The sequence below is a fragment of the Saimiri boliviensis genome, chromosome 21 (assembly GCF_048565385.1).
Source record: "Saimiri boliviensis isolate mSaiBol1 chromosome 21, mSaiBol1.pri, whole genome shotgun sequence".
NCBI classification, from domain to species: Eukaryota; Metazoa; Chordata; class Mammalia; order Primates; family Cebidae; genus Saimiri; species Saimiri boliviensis.
In genome coordinates, this window is record NC_133469.1 from 11,862,124 (window position 1) to 11,876,350 (window position 14,227).

General features: G+C 54.3%; 1 protein-coding gene across 6 annotated transcripts in view; it reads right to left on the reverse strand.

The window, feature by feature from the left end:
- Positions 1-14,227, reverse strand: part of CACNA1I (calcium voltage-gated channel subunit alpha1 I) — a 159,152-nt gene that overhangs the window by 119,250 nt on the left and 25,675 nt on the right. For 3 of the 6 annotated variants that reach the window (XM_039463219.2, XM_039463218.2, XM_074391040.1), the window contains exon 1: positions 7,076-9,005. The exons of 2 other annotated variants lie outside the window; for them this stretch is intronic. The gene's annotated coding sequence lies outside the window, so the exon portion shown is untranslated. Of the gene's footprint in view, positions 1-7,075; positions 9,006-14,227 lie in introns of those variants that run through there. One more of the 6 variants, XM_039463221.2, reaches the window with a different exon arrangement.

The following is a 14,227-nucleotide window of genomic DNA, read 5'->3' on the forward strand; positions in this document are numbered from 1 at the left end:
ACCCAGCCAAGATGCCCAAGTCTTCCCAAGGCAGGGGAGAAACCTGCCTCCCAGAATCTTCCAGCCAGCACTCCAGAGCCCTGGAAGTGCAGTGTCAGGATGCCCTGTGTCTCCAGAGCTCAGAGCCCTGGTGGAAGAAAACCTCAGGCCTGGCCTGGTGGCCCCAGACCCCGTGTGTGTGTGTACATGTGTGTTCATGTGTATGTATGTGTGTATACGTGTGTGTACATGTGTGTTTTCATACAGGGAGGCAACTTATTTATCCCTTTGTCAACAACCACACACCAGCTAATATCACTGCTAGAAAAACAAGCAACAAATTCATTCAGGAAATACTAGAATCTAGGAATTTCAGAATATCTTAGAATCAATCACCCAGAACCTTGTAGGCCCAAATTATTAACTACAATCATCCTGAATCTATACTGTGGGTTTCAGAGCATGGGCACTGGAAGCTGAGATTTGTATTTGAGTCCCGACACCAATCCACCTTAGCACACAACTCAGCTGGCAGGTGCTACAGCTTCCCTATCTATAAAATGAGAAGACAACTGCTCCGTGGCAGGGCTGCTGTGCAGACAAGCTGGGCACTAGACCACCGGGCACTAGGCAGGTGCACAGTGAGACCACCGACAGTCTCCCATCCTTGTTAGTATCCTCTGCCATGGAGTTCGAGACTCCTGAACCCCAGGGGTCCCGGAAACAGTGTCTGGTTTTAGACTCTAATTGTTTCCAGGTCTTCAAACAGGGAATCTCTGAAAAGAATGAGAGCCCGGAGGTGACCTAATCCGTCACCAAACACACTCACAAGCACAAAAATCACATGGTCACACTCACACACCCACAATCACATGCTCCATAGCATACTCACACACAGACACACACATAAACACAATCACACACACAGACATACACACACAACACACACATAAACACAATCACACATACACAAGACATACAACACACTTCCAGACACAATCACACACACACATACGACACACACAGACACACTCACAGATACATAATCACACCCAGCACATGGGTACACCAGCATGCACTCATACAGACACATGGACACACAATTACACACACAGACAGACACAATTACACAGACACACAATCACACACACAGACATATACACATAACACACACATACCAGCATACACACACGATGCACAATCACACACAGCATATGGGTACACCAACATGCACTCACAGAGGCACACTCACAATCACACACACAGACATACACAATTACACACACAGACATACACACATAACACACATAGACACAAAAAGATGCACAATCACACACAGCACATGGTTATACCAGCATGCACTCAGACACATAATTACACACACAGCCATACACACGACACAGATACATAATCACACACATACACACATAACACACACACAGACATACACACAACCACACACACGGCACATAGATACACCAGCACCCACTCACACAGATACATACACTCACATACACACAATCACAAAGGCAGACATACATACACACACATATATATACACAGTCACACAGATACACTCACATAACATGCACTCACACTGACACACACAGACATGCATGCACACAAAGAATACACACACATACACAATCACACACACATAACACAATCACAAAGACATATACTCACAGACATACATACACACAATCACACACACTGACACATAAACACAAAAAACACCCATTTACAGACACATACATAACTCACACAGACACACATACACACAATCACACACCCAGACATACATATGCATGCAACCACACAGATCAAATACACTCACACAGACATACACTGGCACATATGCACACACTGAATACACAGACACGTACACACAATCACACACACACAGACACAACAGCCACTCACACATACAAACCAATGCAGAGCCTGCATCTGGTGGTCTGCAGAAAAGCCTTTGTGAGACTGTGGGAAGCCCGCCTTCCAGAATCTTCCAGCCGGCCTCCCAGAGCCCCTGGAACCCTCTATCTGCTCCCTCTTCCGCATGACAGCCCTGCAGACGCATGACAACAGCCCGCCCACCCCGGAGCCTCATCTGCCCCAGGCCTCTTGTCACCAGCTCCCTCAACCATTCCTTGGGTGACAATTTCCACATCGCTTGCCTCCCTGGGACCCCTCCCCAGTCACACTCGACTCTGCCCCCTTTCCTCTGCCTGGGCAGGATCAGACTTGCATCAAGCCACCCAGAGCACAGCAGACAGGTTACCTGCCTGATCCTGGCCTTTCTTGACGTAGACTGGGAGTATCAGGGCCCAGCTGGCAACCCAGTCCTACTGCAGCACCTTTGGGTCATGTGGTCCATTGATGCCCTCAGATCTTCAGAGAAGCTGAGCCGAGCCAGAGCTCCTCAGCCTAAAGAGGAAAGGCTGAAATGTGGCCCCCCAATTGCATGGCCTGACACAAAACTTGCTCTGGTCTGGTCAGCTGAGCCTGCCCACATCTGATAGTCATATCAGACCTGTCACAAAAATGAACAGCTGGCCCTCCCAGCTCTGCAGCCTACTGAGTGGGTTCAGTCGGCAACCCCTCCCATGACAGCCAACGAGAATCAAAGGCGACATTATCTGTGAGTACTTACGATATGCCAGGCACAGAGTAAGCTTTTGAGAAGTGCTTTTGCTCTCTCCACCTTGTAGGTGAGGAAACTGAGGCACTGGAAGGTTAAAGGATCTTCCCAAGGTCAAGAGCTACTTACTGAAAGAGCTGGGATTTGGATCTGGGCAGTCCAGCTCCAGGTCACCGGTTTTAAAGGTCTGTCCAGGCCAGACTGTGGACAGGAGGTTGCAGCCCACCTGCCCTCCTCTGGTACCTGCCCACGTATCTGTCACCAGGCATTGCGATTTGTTTGTTTTCAGCCAGCTCTCGACCTTATGACAAGTGCAGCAAGCACGGCTGTGTCAGAACCTCCATCAGTGTGTTTGAACATCTCCCAGCAGGTGCTTCTGCTGATCAGTTTTTACTCACTCTGCAGTAATTAGGGCCTTGGGTCTTACTTCAGCTAGCAACTCAGGGTGAACGTGGTCCCTGATGGGAGGGAGAGGTGTCCAGAAGGAAGAGCACTGGATCAGGAGTCCCAGGGCTAGAGCTCAAGGACCCAGCTCCGCCCTCCCCACAGCACACAGTCTCCCCAGGCTTCATTTCCTCTTGCCAAAATGCAGAGGATGATGCCTTCGAGATTGCGATCTCAAAAACCAGATCGCAAATGGGGGAAAAGATTTGGAAAGCAATTTCATGAAAGAAAAAAAAGCTTCATTGTACGAGGCCCCATGCTAGGTGCTGCAGAAACACGTCTGAGCCTCACCAAAATCCTTTCAGGTGGAAGGTATTATCCCAATTTTATAAGAAGTGGATGCTCCTGTGATGCCTGTGACCTGATCCTCTTGCCGTGGTTGTGGACTTGCTCATTTCTATCCTAGCTGGGACAGAGCTTATGCCCTTCCCAAAAGGCGCCTAAGACCCTAGAACCACAGAGGGCTGGAGGCAACCCTCACTGCTCAACAGGGCAGGGCGGACGGCAGGCAGCAGAGGGAAGACCCTAATGCTGCTCTCTCTGTGCACCATTACCCAGACTGCTCTGGCCAGCGTCCAGGAGAAGGGGGCAGTGGGCAGAGGCGGAGCCTCAGAGATGAAGGGAGAAGATCTGGGAGGCAGGGCCAGGTCTGCACTGAACCTGGCCCTAAAGAGCCCACGGCGTCCACAGAACCTCCGCCCTTGAGGTAGCACGTCCTTCTCCTCCTCTCCTATCAGGGAGCCCCAAAAGCACCCAGCTCTTTCACAAGGGTCTCCAGACAAGCCATGCTAAATCCTCTGCACCCCTCACCTATCAAATACGGTCTGGGTGCTCCAATCCCAGGGCACGAGTGGAACCCAGGACTCATAGCCACATCCCCACACAGCACCTGGCAGGGGAGGCCCGGATCCTCTCCCACAGGCGCAGGCACAGCAGCTCCAAGAGGGCAGGCTTTGTCTGTTCCCTTCCGCTCACTGCTGTGTCCCCCAGCAACCAGAACAGGGCTTGGAACACAGTACGTGAAGAATAAATATAAGAGAGAAAGGGAAATCAGAAAATCTGATTTGTTTTCTTCCCTCTGTAGACTGGCAGCCACCGTGAGGGGAGAGACTCATCTCACACCTTCCTGAATGTCAGGATCCACAGACCCACGGGTCTACTCATCCACAGATCCACAGACACATACCCCACAGATTCATAGATCCCTGGACCCACAGACCCAGAGACCCACAGACCCGCACACTCAGACACTCCCAGAGATCCATAGTCCACACACCTACTGTGTGCAGCGCATACGCAGCTCCCTGGGCTCTCTGAGTCCCCAGGCCAGACCCAGGACTCCGGGGGGCACAAGAGTTGACTGAGGGCATTAAGGCTGGGCATGTCCTAGGAACATATGGGAAGAAAACGTTCTGCAGCAAAGAACAGGAGGCAGGTTGGAAGGGAGAAGTGGGGACTGGAGGACAGGTGAGGAAGAGGAGCAGCAGCAGGGGAATAGCTGTCGACAGAGGAGAAGGGATGGAGGGAAGGGTGCCCTGCTCTCCCTGCAGCCCAGAGGGGTCTCTCTAGACCCCTACACCCAGCTCAGCATCCCCTCTTTTCAGACAGATTAGAAGGCAGCTGCCGAAGTGCAGACAGCCACGCATCAAGGAGCCACACAGGAGCCTGTCTGATTACCTTGGACCTGGTGGGGGGATGGAGGAGGGAAGGCAGGAGCCCCGCTTTGGTGGGGGAGGGACAGAGTGATGCCCAGAAACAGACTGGCCTGAGAGCCCCTTCCTGGAGGCTGAGGCCCAGGGCCACACTTGGGGTGTGGGGTGAAGGTGGCAGAGAGGGCCACAGAGGGGGCGTGATGAGGGAGACTGGGCGAGGGGAGATGGAGGTGGTGACCCTGGTAGGCTCAGGGAGGGGACCTGGGTCCAGATCCTCACAGAAGCTGCGGTCCTCGAAACTGCTCCCAGCGAGGCTGTGGGCTCAGGAGGGGCAGGATGTCTGCAGCAGAGAGAGGGTGTGAGAGGAGGGGCTTCTCACAGCACCCTCCACCCCTACCTCGCCACCCAAGGTCAAGGGGAACCCGCAGGGACCCAAGGACTGCCTGGTGCCCCCTGGTGGGCCTGGGAGATGCCCTCGCAGCCCCAGCTTCCTAGGGAGAGCTTGAAATGGGGTTGAGGGGAGGGGAGGGGAATGCAGGGTGGGGAGGGAGGAATGGGGAAGAAGCGGGAAGAGAACCTTAGTCAAAAGGAAGGGGAAGGGGCCTCCAGCCAGACCTGCAGCCCCTTCCCCAAGTCTCCCATCAGGAGCCCTGGGCAGGCACGGCAGCTCTTCGAAGCCAGGAAGACAGCGTGAAGGGCATGGCGTGGGGTTCGGCCCTCTGGGGGTGTGGGTGCCAGGCCAGCTCAAGATCCTCCAGGCACACTCCTTACCTTTTCCTCTTCCTCCCCACACTGCAGCCCCATACCTGGTCCCTGCTCAGTGTCACCCTGTCCTGTCCTGACCTGTCACCCTCTGATGTCCCCTCCCTTTGTCTCTGCTTTGATGGTGGAGGCAGGAAGGGAACCGGAAGGTCCCTAGACTCCTGGGGTGTCCCCAGCCCAGCCCTGGATCTTGAATCCTGAACAGAAAGTTTTTCCTGAAGGGTGGACAAGAGTTCCAGAAGTGAGTCCTTAGGGCTGAGAGGAGCCTCAGAAATAAGAGGTGACCAGGTGCCAGCAGGGCCTGAAAATGGGGCGTGGGGAGGCAGGCCCACACCTCAGGCCAAACCCTTCCCTTGGGCTGGGCCACAGACCCACGCCCCTGTTCACACAGCGTCCTATCCCTGAGGTGGTGCCAGCCTTTGTGGGGTGAATCCTCCAGGTGGTGAGAGACAGAGGATGGACTGGCCACTTCCCCGGGCCAATCTGAGCTCTCCAGCGATGACTCTCCTCACATGGAGATCAGACCCCAGTACACCACACACGCCAGACAGGCAGGCCCACTCCAGTGCTCGCTCCTCGCTCCTTCTCTGTCTCTCTCTCTCTCTCTCTCTCTCTTTCTCTCTCTCTCTCTCTCTCACACACATACACACACACACACACACACACACACACACACACACACACACACACCTGGACCCAGGATACAGACCCTCAGGATGGGAATTTAGCACAGAGGTCTTCTCAGACCCCAATCTTTTCCTCAGCTCAGGAGCCCCCAGGGCCCTAACAGGGAAGAAAGACACTAGCAGAGGGGCTGACTGAGGCTCAGCCCGGGCCCCACCACAGCCCCCTCGCTCAGGCACCTTGACTTCCCCCAGAAGAGGCCTCCTCACCACTGCCAAACCCTCTAGTCCCCCACGGCCCTCCCCAACACCACCCAGTAGGCAATTAGCACCCAATCAACATGAACACTCATTACATAACACCTCCAGCCTCCGGAGGGTCCCTTTCACCCCTACAGTCCCGGCTCCGACCCTGGTGGCTTCATACAGCCAGGCCTCCGCCCCACTGGGGTGCCGGCCAAGGAAGGGGTCTCCACCACCCCTGCCTCCAGGAAAGTTAAACCCTGCCCGGGACTCGCCCAGCCAGCGCCCTCCGCTGCCACACTCCCGGGCCAGCACTCCCGGGCCAGCGCTCCCAGGTCAGCCCACCGGACACCGGCACCAGCTCTGGCCCAGCTGCCCGCAGCCGCAGCTTCGGAGGGGCGGCCGGACGCGCGGACAGCCCGGGCCCGGCCCGGCAGCCTGACTTGTTGAATAAATTTCTGCAGCGCTGGCTCGGCCGGCTTCAGTATTGGCACCGAGAGAACTTTCGTGGCCTTGGAGAGGGGACCGGTCAAAGTTTCCTGTCCTTCCTCCCAAGGCATGGCCCTAATGGCGCGGGATGGGGGGCTCACCTGACGGGCACGCGCGGGTGGGGGCGATTGGTCCCCAGAAATAAATAAATAAATGCCCCAGTGAAGAGAGAGGCCAACGCGCCAAGAAACTGGCATCGAAGCGGAGCCCTCCCTTCCTCCCCCCACCCTGCCCCCACCTACCTTGGCATGGACGTGGCCAGGCCGCGGGGGATCGTCCAGGTTCGAGATGCGGGGACGACGCGTCCCCACCCGTTTCGGCGATAGAGAGGGACTCCCAGCCCTGCCAGCCGACCCCCCGCCAATTCAGGATCAGCTGAGTCCCCTGGGCACGGAGAGCGGCGGGCTGGGGGCGGCGGGCCCGGGGACCCAGGCCATGGCGGGAGGAGGCTGGCGGGCTGTAGGGATGGCGAGGCTCCTGGAGCGCGGCGGGCGGCGGGCAGCGGGGGGCAGGCGGGAGCGCGGCGCTCCGGGCCGGGGGCGGGGGCGCGGGTGCTGCGGGGACCGAGCAGCGGGGCAAGTGCCGGGGAGAGACCGGCGCGGCGGGGAGCGCGGGGCCAGGACCGGTTCCTCGCCCGCCTCGGCTCGGCTCGTGCCTCCGGCCCCGGGCTCGAGGCGCGGGGTCTGCGCGCGGCGGGGGCTGCGGAGGAGCCTGAGCGCCTGGTGGTGCGGGGACGTGCGGCGGCGGCGAGACCGAGCCGCGCCGCGTGCGAGGAAAAGCCGTCCTTATACTGACACCAAATGTCTTCGGGGAAAGCTGCAGGCGCGGGACGCTGGTGTGGGGGGAGGCGTGGAGGCGACAGACAGACTCATGGCGGTGGCTGGTGAGCTCCCACCCTTCCCCAGGGAGCACGAAGCCCCCAGCCCGCGGCCAGCTCCTTAAAATTAAGGGTCGTGCCTGGGGGAGGGTCCTGACCCCTTGGCATGGGGGCTGCGTCATGCGTAAAAAGGGGTGGGGGGGGCATTACTGTCAACCCCCATGTCCCAGGTGTCTGTTCTGCCACGTTCCACCCTGGCTTCTCACTGAGATTCAGGTCAGGGGTGTTCACCCCACTACCCCATGAGGGGTCACCCACCTAAGGCCCCAGCTCTTAAACGGTGGAGCTGAGCAAGAACCCAGTTCTAAAGGTTGCTCCAGGGCCCAAGCTGCGTCCTTTCCACTTCTCATTCACACCCCTCCTTCTTCCCAACCTCCTAAGCTTGGCTGAAAGGCCACCTCCTCCAGGAAGGCTTCCCAGAGGGTCCCCAGGTAGAACAGATGCCTCTTTGTCCAGCTCTAAAGGCTTCGGCCTCACCACTTCCCAGGACCCTGTCCCACCAGTTCCCCCATGCTATGCTCCTCAGCCCTGACTCCCTTCCTCTCTCACCCAAGGGCTGTGGGTTGGGGAGAAGGAGTGTTCAAGGTTATAACCACCTTTTATTTGCTCATTTACATCCAGCCAAACAAATTAAAGGCTTCAAGACTCTCCCCAATGCAGGCTAAATGGTCTACTCACTGGCTTACAACTCAGGAAGCATTTAGTGAGTGCCTGCTATGTGCTAGGCACCTCTTTAAATCACCTGGAGGCCAGGTGTGGTGGCTCACATCTGTAATCCCAGCACTTTGGGAAGCTGAGATGGGTGGATCACCTGAGGTCAGGAGTTCGAGACCAGCCTGACCAATATGGTGAAACCCCATCTCTACCAAAAATACAAAATTCGCCAGGCATGGTGGTGCATGCCTGTAATTTCAGCTACTCAGGATGCTGAGGCAGGAGAATCGCTTGAGCCCAGGAGGCAGAGGTTGGGATGAGCCGAGATCACGCCATTGTACTCCAGCCTGGGCAACAAGAGTGAAACTCCATCTCAAAAAAAATAAAAAAACCCACCTGGAGTTTCACCCTTTTGCCTCCATTTTACTGATGAAGAAACTGAGGCCAGAGATGAGCTGCCCGGCCAAGGTTAATTTGCTGGGAAGCAGCAGCTCCCAGGACAGTCCCGTGCTCCCAACCCCTGCCCAGGTGTTGTCATGCTGGGCTGCCCAGCGCAGCCCTCTCCATCTCCTTGGAGAATGTGTGGTGAGGGGCACCAGGGGGATGCTGAGGGCTGCCCTGGGCATCCCTGCCTCCATGCTGGCAGACAGCGCAGCTTTAGAGAAAGGTCTACTTGGGTTTGATCCCAGCTCTGCTTCTTCCTGACTGAGAGTGGTGACAAGCCCCTTAACATCTCTGAGCCTCAGGTGCCTCATCTGTGAAATGGGGATAAAGGTTCACACTTTGCAAGATGCAAACCATCTTTAAAGGGCTTAGCACAGTGTCTGGCACATAGTAGGTATCCAGCAGATATTCATCCCTTTCTAGCTTTTAATCTATCTAAGGGGGCAAGACAAGCCTTTATAAGCAGACTACAAGGCAAGGTCATGTAAGCACACAACAGGCTGAGAGGTGTCTTGTAGGTGTGAATTCAGTGAGCCAGACAGCACTGCGGGTGGGATGGATTTATCACAGATCAGAGTGGGCTTCAGATCAGGACTCTTCAGGGAAAAGCCTCATCAAAGGCGAGAGACTTGAACTGAGCATTGAAAGCTTGCACAGGATTGAGATGAGAAGAGAGAAGGTGGGTAGGGAAACGGCATCAAGGAGGGAGAAGGCATGGAGGCAAGAACAAGATAGCATGGCAGGCACTCCACACCCCGAGCAGCTGGAATGCACAGCTAGAAAACCCCAGGCCTAAAAACAAAAAAAAGAAAGAAAGAAAGAAAACCCCAGGCCTGGTCATACATGGGGCTCACACCTGTAATCCCAGCACTCTGGGAGGCCGAGGTGGGCGGATCACAAGGTCAGGAGTTCGAGACCAGCCTGGTCACTGTGGTGAAACTCTGTCTCTACTAATAATACAAAAATTAGCCAGGCGTGGTGGCAGGCACCTGTAATCCCAGCTACTTGGGAGACTGAGGCAGAAGAATCTCTTGAACCCAGAAGGTGGAGGTTGCAGTGAGCCAAGATCGCGTCACCGCACTCCAGCCTGGGCAACAGAGCAAGACAAACTCTGTCTCAAAAAGAAAAAAGAAAAGAAAAGAAAAGAAAAAGAAAAAGAAAAAGAAAGAAAGCCCAGACCTGGAGGGTGGAAGAAATTGGGCGGCGGGAAGGATGGGGAAGATTCGAACCATCACTTATTTTCTCCCATTCTCCTCTGGCGACATTGTCATAAAGCCAAGTTCAGAAGGCTGGACAGGACCTTGAGAAGCCACCAGATGGTGAACTCTCAGGTCTAGGCCCCTTCGGCTATAGCTTCCCGAAGTGGCCACCCTGTCCCTGCTTGCACACCTGAGGTGACGTAGATCTCACCACCTTCTGGGGCAGCTCCTCTGTTCTCTGGGCATCTCTGATCATTCAAAGCTCTTTTATATTTGAGCAGAAATCTGCCACCTCCATGATCTGGGTCCCTCCCTTATCTTGGCAGGACTGACACTCCCACCTCAGCCTCCTTCACACATCTACGCTGGCAGAAAGTCCTGCTTTATATCTAACCTAAATGCTTTGTTTCTTTTTCTTTATTTCTGCTTTTTTTTCAGATGGAGTTTTGCTCTGTCACCCAGGCTGGAATGCAGTGGCATGATCTCGGTTCACTGCAACTTCTGCCTCCCAGGTTCAAGCAATTCTCCTGCCTCAGCCTCCCAAGTAGCTGGGATTACAGGCACCCACCACCACACCTAGCTAATTTTTGCATTTTTAGTAGAGATGGGTTTTGCCATGTTGGCCAGGCTGGTCTTGAACTCCTGACCTCAGGTGTTCCACTCACCACCTCAGCCTCCCAAAGTGCTAGGATTACAGGTGTGAACCACCACACCCAGCCTCTTTTGTTGTTGTTGTTGTTGAGACAAGATCTCTCTGTCACCCAGGCTGGAGTGCAGTGGCTCAATCACAGCTCACTGCAGCCTCGACTTCCTGGGCTCCAGTGGTCCTCCCATTTCAGCCTCCTGAGTAGCTGGGAACACAGGCACATGCCACCACACCTAGCTAATTTTTTGCACTTTTTGTAGAGATGGGGTTTCACCATATTGCCCAAGCTGGTCTCAAACTCTTGGGATCAAGCAATCTGCCCACCTCAGCCTCCCAAAGTGCTGGGATTACAGACACCACGCCTGGCCCATACTTATATTTCAAATAAAACCTTAGGGCCCACCATGGGCCCCCTATGTCCTGGGAGTAGGGCTGCCAGGCCCCTGCCAGGGGGTGGACAGGGTGGACCCCAGCCTGGAGCACCCATCTGACAAATGGACCAGGCTCCCTATCACCTCCCTAGACCCCAAACCACCTGCCTCCTTCCAGGGACAAAGCCCAACCAGGCTCTTCCTCACTATTCCAGCGACTGCTGGGCCCAGGCTCACCTCTGCCCCCCAGAACTTTCTTGCAATTGTAGTGGCTGGATAGAAAGGGATCATCTGTTCATGGGGACAAATAAACAAGCTAGGCTGGAGGAAGCTGGGGCAGAATACCTGCTCTGTTAAGATCTTTCTGGGCCTAAATATCTTAATAACACAGGGACAAAGATTTCAAGATGCTTAGAATTCACATTCATTTATTTCTCAAATGCTCACAGATCCGTTACCTATGCCAGGCCCTGGTCTAAGCACTTGACAAAAATAACCCCCTTAATTCTTACCATAATTTTGTGAAATGAGGCCAGGCACAGTGGCTTACACCTGTAACCCCCACACTTTGGGAGGCCCAAATGGGTGGATCACTTGAAGTCAGGAGTTCAAGACCAGCCTGGCCAACATGGTGAAACCTTATCTCTCCGTCTACCAAAAAAATACAAAAACTAGTCAGGCATGGCAGCATGCACCTGTAGTCCCAGCTACTCAGGAGGCTGAGGCAGGAAAATAGCTTGAATCCAGGAGGCAGAGGTTGCAGTGAGCCGAGATCATGCCACTGGACTCCAGCCCAGGTGACAGAGCAAGACTCCATCTCAAAGAAAGAAAAAGGAAAGAAAGAAAGAAAAGGAAGGAAGGAAGGAAGGAAGGGAATATACAGAAAAGGAAAGAAAGGAAAAAAGAAAGAAGGAAAGAAAGAAGAAAAAAGAAAAAACCTGTAAAATCATTGCTACCATTTTACAGATGAGAAAACATTGGCACAGAAAGGTTAGGTAACTTGCTCAAGGTCACACAGCTAATAAATGGCAGAGATTGGATTCCAGTTCAAGGGGGTCTGTACTCTTAACTAGGATCCTGGGCTCTAAGACTCAAAAGCTCTAAGATTACAGGATTTCTAAGATTCCAAACTGACAGAGGGTCTCCACCTACTAAAGGAGGTAGGGAACTGGCCCATTTCCCTCCCCCCACAGGCCACCCCACGGTGGAGCACGTTCCTCTGGGACATGGAGAGGGGCCTCTCTTACCAGTCCTGCTCAGGCCCCAGAATCCCAGTCATGCTGCAACCAGTGATATGGCCTGAAAACCTAAGAACCAGCCTGAGACAGGACCACTGGTCCCCAAATGTCCCTGGCCTGGGAGCAGTCCACCATGATAGGAGGAAACCAATGGCAGAATGCAAGCTTCAACATTCTAAAAGCATCTGTTAACCACCTACTGTGTACCAGGCCTGTGCCATGGCTGGAGGACATTATCAGATGGAAAAGCCTGGAAGTGCTTGCTGACCGTGGGTGAAACAGGGAGAAGATTTGAAAGAAATACAGAGGGAGGATGGGCCAGACACCAGGCTTCCCATATATGTATGAGGCAGGCTGAACCCCAACACCTGTGGGTACCTTGATGGATCTGAAGAGACCAAGATGGACCCAGAGCCCGGTCTGGAGGGTCGTGGCTGGATTGTTCTGCAACTAAAGGTAGAAGAACTAAAAGGTCCAGAGAGAAGAGTGGGGAGGGAAGGGAGAGGAGAGAAGAGTTTGCAAGATGGAGGAGGCCAGGGACACATGGAGGGGTTCGCACCTGGGTGGATCCCCCAGAAGGAGGGAGGACTTCGATTTGAAATTGTTTGCATGGCTGCAGTGTTAGCATCCCTCCCCTGCCAAGTCCCCAGGAAAGTCTGCTGGACACATGGGGTAGTCAGTATTTGGATATCAAGAAAGAAGCCAAGCCGGGCGCGGTGGCTCAAGCCTGTAATCCCAGCACTTTGGGAGGCCGAGGCGGGTGGATCACGAGGTCGAGAGATCGAGACCATCCTGGTCAACATGGTGAAACCCCGTCTCTACTAAAAAAAAAACACAAAAAAGTAGCTGGGCATAGTGGTGCTTGCCTGTAATCCCAGCTACTCAGGAGGCTGAGGCAGGAGAATTGCTTGAACCCAGGAGGCGGAGGTTGCGGTGAGCCGAGATCGCGCCATTGCACTCCAGCCTGGGTAACAAGAGCAAAACTCCGTCTCAAAAAAAAAAAAAAAAAAAAAGAAGAAGAAGAAAGAAGCCAAGGTACCCTTCAGTGCTGACATGAACAAGAATAGCCCTGAGCAGACCAGCCAGTCCATCCCCAACTGCATTAAGCCAGCAGAAGCAAAAGGTCAAATCCAGAGGGGCCCAGGAGAACACTGGCAGCCCCCCAAGACTGCTGCATACATGGGAATCTGGGCAGGAAGGGTGGCAGTGCCGCCGACTTACCTACCTAAGGAGCAGGGACCCCCTGGGCCCGGCTGCAGGTGCCCCCTTCTTCCATCAGCCCACTTAACCCCCAGCAGTCCTAGGTGACAGGGATCACACAGCTCCACTTACATTCCGGAGAACCAGAATCCGAAGAAATTAAGTAAATTGCCCAGAGTCACATAGCCAATGAGTGGCAGAAATGGGATTCTATGCCAGTGTGCGTGCGGGCATGCATGCATGCATGCGTGCATGTGTGTGAGTGAGAGAGAAACAGATCTACCTGCCCAGGATGAAAGCCTGGAGCATAGCTGGGGAGAGACCCCAGGAACCTCAAGTTTCCTGCCAGGTGGGAGGTCCCTGACTCTCAACCAAAAGAGGTAGTTGATGCCTGGGGAGCTTCCTGAATGGGGCTCAGAGAATCCCATCTCTACTAACAATACAGAAATTGGCCAGATGTGGCGGCATGTGCCATAATCCCAGCTACTCAGGAGGCTGCTGCAGGAGAGTAGCTTGAACCCAGGAGGCGAAGGTTGCAGTGAGCCAAGAGTGCGCCCCTGCACTCCAGCCTGGGCGATGGAGCAAGACTCCAACTCAAAAAAAAAAAAAAAAAAAAAAAATCAAGGTCAAGAGAGCTGGTGTGACAACAGTTACACTCCAGATCATAACTCACTGATGCTTATTGACTACCTACTAAGTGCCAAGTGTCTGATGTACGGAAACAGATGAGCCCTAGCCCTGTGGAGAGACAGCCACATCTGGACA